Genomic DNA, 5000 nt, shown 5'->3' with positions numbered 1-5000 from the left:
TGATTGAGGCTGGAAACCAGAGTACCCAGAGAGAATCCACATGAACATGGGGAGAACATGCAAACTCCACCCAGAGAGGATCCAGGCTGGCCAGGAATCAGTGCTAGTCACTGTGCTAGGTGAACGCAGTGCTAGCCACTGTGCTAGGTGAACACAGTGCTAGTCACTGTGCTATGTGAACACAGTGCTAGCCACTGTGCTATGTGAACGCAGTGCTAGCCACTGTGCTATGTGAACGCAGTGCTAGCCACTGTGCTATGTGAACACAGCGCTAGCCACTGTGCTATGTGAACACAGCGCTAGCCACTGTGCTATGTGAACGCAGCGCTAGCCACTGTGCTATGTGAACACAGTGCTAGCCACTGTGCTATGTGAACACAGTGCTAGTCACTGTGCTATGTGAACACAGCACTAGCCACTGTGCTATGTGAACGCAGCGCTAGCCACTGTGCTATGTGAACACAGTGCTAGCCACTGTGCTATGTGAACACAGCGCTAGCCACTGTGCTATGTGAACACAGCGCTAGTCACTGTGCTAGGTGAACGCAGTGCTAGCCACTGTGCTAGTTGAACGCAGTGCTAGTCACTGTGCTATGTGAACACTGCATGGCTGAATAACAACAAAAACAGGGCAGGACATTGAAATTCACCTCAGAGTTTGTCTCAACAAGTCAAGGTAGACAAACGTCGTCCCAACTGAGCACGCGGCCGGTTGTCAGAGCAGTCCTGCGAGAAATTCCCAGCGTCTAAACGGGGGATGCAGACCTTTCAAAAGCGGTTCGAATCAAAAGTGCTGCGATCTCTCATTCCAAACCCCCCAAAGCCCAGAGCGGCAAGAAAAAAACAGAGTTAATGAGTGAGAGCGAGAGTCAGAATGTTTACAGCCCAATGCCTGTCAAGCAAAAAAGAAAGGGAAAAAAAACACCTCACTGCCTACCATGGTTAGTTTCTCCGGAACCTTCCTCAGGGGGCGAGATAGTGGGGAGGGGGGAGGGGAGGGTTATGGTTTGGGTTTGGGTAACGGTTAGGATTAGGGTTAGGGTTTGGGTAACAGTTAGGATTAGGGTTAGGGTTTGGGTAACGGTTAGGATTAGGGTTAGGGTTTGGGTAACGGTTAGGATTAGGGTTAGGGTTTGGGTAACGGTTAGGATCAGGGTAATCATTAGGATTAGTGTTAGAGTTAGGGTAATGGTTAAGATTAGTGTTAGAGTTAGGGTAATGGTTAAGATTAGGGTTATGATGAGGGTAATGGTTAGAGTTAGGGTAATGGGTAAGATTAGGGTTATGATTAGGGTAATGGTTAGGATTAGGGTTAGTATTAGGGTTAGGGTTAGGGCAGTGGGTAAGATTAGGGTTAGCATTAGGGTAATGGTTAGGGTTAGGGTAATGGGCAAGATTAGAGTTAGTATTAGGGTAATGGTTAGGGTTAGGGCAATGGATAAGATTAGGGTTAGTATTTCCACACCAAAATTAGGACCTGACCAGAGTAATTCATGGAAGACGTTTACCCGTCGTTATAATAAACGCACATTTCAATGAACCCTGGTTTGTGGCCCTCCCAACCCCGCCTGGTGAACCATCGGTTCCGACCGCATCCCGCGTCGTTTGCGATTAAGCTTCCAGCTTCGCACGTTGTCTAACAGGTTTGACAAATTCTAAATCTGGCAATGCTGGTCGACAGCTCCATGATTTTGCCTTTACTATCCCCTTTGCCAAAACAGGCCCTATAGCTTCAGTGAAACTGTCACTCACTCCCGTATCCAACTCTGAATGCCGAAAACAAGAAGTCGAGCGGAAATGTCACTCTTGTCATTCTCGCTGAAAGCCTTTGTTGTTATTTAGATGTTTATTATGGGATTCATGATGTAGGCTGTTCGGCGACAATAGTTGTTGTTGATTTGGAAATATTTGGCCTGGAAAAAACGAATTGAAATGAATATGCTTATTCCAGGAGTGAACTTTGTATTTTTTGTATGCATACATAAAGTTCCTTAGGCAGTCCCAAAGACAGGAAGAGCATTGTGAACATCCCCCAGAAACCGAGCAGGAAAAAAAAAAATGTTTGAGTATTTTAATTTGTTTTGACACAATACATACACGTGCCTTGGATAACAAAAAAAAAATGTTGAAAATATTTTCAAAAACTTTTTTTTTTTTTATTATTACCTGCATGTCCCCTGGTAGTGTCGATCTCAGCGCAGAAGAATGTGTGCTTCTAGCGATTAGGACCAGAGACCCGTGTCCTTCACAGGTGAAAAAAAAACGAATTGGCGGGTCGTGGCCGCATGTGGAACCAATCGCAGCAGCAGCAGCAGCGGCAGCAGCTGTGGAGGCTGGCTGAATGAAGGGCCGTAACGGCGAATGGAGTCTCCCCGGGTGGCCCGGCGTGTCTGGGCTCAGGTCAGGCACTCGCAGAATCACCGGGTCTCGGCCCCCAGTGCGACATCATCGGCTCACGCCTGGGAGGTTGTCACCGGTGATGGATTCGCCCGCTCCTCCAGTCAGCACGCGGCCTCCTGCGGCATTGTGGGGGTTGTAGTCGTAGAGGACAGGCATTGTATGTCAGCGAAGTGCACGTACGTTTCAGCTGGTTACTGCCTTAACCCTTGTGTAGTCTTAACATTCTGTATACTCCCCTTGTCCTAAGGGTAAAAAATGGCTCACCTTCAATAAACCCCTAAAATAAAGCAGCTTAATTGAATTTTAAACCCCAAATCTATTTTTCATGAAGAAACAGCCTGTTACTCATCACAAACTTTGAGGGGGTTTTCATTTAGGGGGTTTTCTCTGCTGTTAAACATAGTGGTGGGTCATTTTTGACCCTTAAGACAACACAAGGGTTAATGCATAGCACTAGTGTGTGGCAGTCTGGGTTCTGGCTGCCATAACACACCCAGTGCTTGCTTGGTAGGCTCAAAAATTGTTCGACAACCACCCTATTAGCAATTGCAATACCCCCCCCCCCCCCCAGACTACAGTTGCTTCCCATCCGTGACCTGCAGGCTAGACGACTGGGCAACGACTGGGAAGCTACAGCTTAGGATTCTCTACCCTCCTGCCGCACAGCACAGACACCTGACCAATTAGAAGGAACGCCTTGTGCAATGTATTGATCTCGCTCTCTTTTCAAGAACAAGCAATACGCTTCTTTCACAGGTTGAATTATTTCCACAGACCATAAATTGCTGTTTACTGGCTTTGTTGCACAGTAATCCCGCTACCTGGGACTCGCCTTGTGTTGAATCATCAGATGGTATTTCGGGTATCGGCATCGCCACTCAGATACCAGCTCCGTACGACCAATCCTTTCTCTCAAAGAGTAACTGCACCCGCTGTTTCAGCTCGGCTCCAGCTTCTACACAATTTTGAAGAAGTGCATTCTGGGGTGGGCGGAGTAGGTGTGTCCGTCTCATTTGCATAGATTATTCTCTACCAATCAATCAGGTGCCGGCAGTGTTTTATTTCGTATTGATCCATAACAGCTGGCTTGCCGACTTCGAACAGGAGCCTTTAAATTAAACTGACGAATTTGTGGGGGGGGCGTCAACAATTTTCCAACTGGATATTTGATTCACATCTATATTTCATATGATGTCATGATTCGGGCATGGCCAGCATGCACTGCAGATCACATTTTAAAAACTTTATATGCGGCAGAACACACTTTTTGACCCATATATTTTTTTTTAAGCCAAAATGATATTATGTCATGAATGTTGAAATAATGGCACAAATTGAAATGTTCCACGATAAAAGCTGGCATACAAACAGGTTTGCAGTTTGATCCAGGGTGTAATTACCCTTTAAAGAGCGGCGGGATCGGCTATGCTAACGGCCCGTGGCAGCACGCAGAGAGCCGCGGCGTCACGAGGGACTCGCATCGTCAGATAAGACGGCGGGTCCGTGCCGATATTAAAGCAGACGAGAACTGAGCCGCTCCATTACACCGGGAACGGGCGGGATGCGTCCCGGAAGCCGTGTCTTCCTCCTGAAACGCCTGCGTAATTGCGTTTTAATAAGTTTGCCACTGTTTACTGAGTGGGGCGCGCGGAGAGAGAGCCCTGAGCCCCGTTCTCCGAGCGCGTGATAAAAATCGCACCCGATCGCGAGACTCATAACTCTGCAATTACGCTCATCTCTCATCTTCACAGGCTTCTCCTCGCTGGCTGAGGGAGATGGTGAACCAGGAAACCCGTTCACTGGCTTCCCCACACCCCACACCCTGCAAAATAACCGCAAGAAGTAAATCAGTCTTTACAGGTATTTTAGTCTTATATTTAGACTTAAAATATTCTGTATTTCTACATTAATTACACTACATTAATGGCATTTGGCAGACGCTCTTATCCAGAGAGACATACAGTTGGTTAGACCAAGCAGGAGACAATCCTCCCCTGGAGCAATGCAGGGTTAAGGGCCTCGCTCAAGGGCCCCATGGCTGTGAGCATATTATTGTGGCTACACCGGGATTAGAACCACTGACCCTGCGGGTCCCAGTCATTTACCTTAACCACGACACTACAGGCGGCCCCGGAGATTTTTTTCACTTTTTACTTTTTTATGCTATTATTTTTTTGCTTAAATGAGACAAAAAAAATCCCTGCCACGTTTGATTCATTTCCAGATTTGTCGACAGGGTGAGAAAACTTCACTTGTCGAGCAAACAGTAACTTAGAACAGGCTCATATTTTCTACTTGAGATAAAAAAAAGAAAAAAAACATGAGGTCTTATTACAGGACTGAAAACGCTCCTGAAGCCTGCTGTTTTCTGCAGTGCGGAAAGCACAGCTCCGTGGAGCCCCGTCCTGTCGGATGTCAGAGTGGGTTGTTTTTGATGGAGGTCTGATCTCCGGCCCTTGATCTCTGGGCCCTGATCTCCGGGCCCTGATTCCGAGCCCTGATCTCCAGGCCCTGATCTCCGGGCCCTGATTCCGGGCCCTTGATTCCGGGCGGCGGTTACGCGTGAGGGCCACAGCGGGCTCCATCGCGCCGCATCATTT

Source organism: Conger conger, chromosome 3 (assembly GCF_963514075.1).
Source record: "Conger conger chromosome 3, fConCon1.1, whole genome shotgun sequence".
NCBI classification, from domain to species: Eukaryota; Metazoa; Chordata; class Actinopteri; order Anguilliformes; family Congridae; genus Conger; species Conger conger.
Note: the sequence above shows the minus strand (reverse complement) of the source record.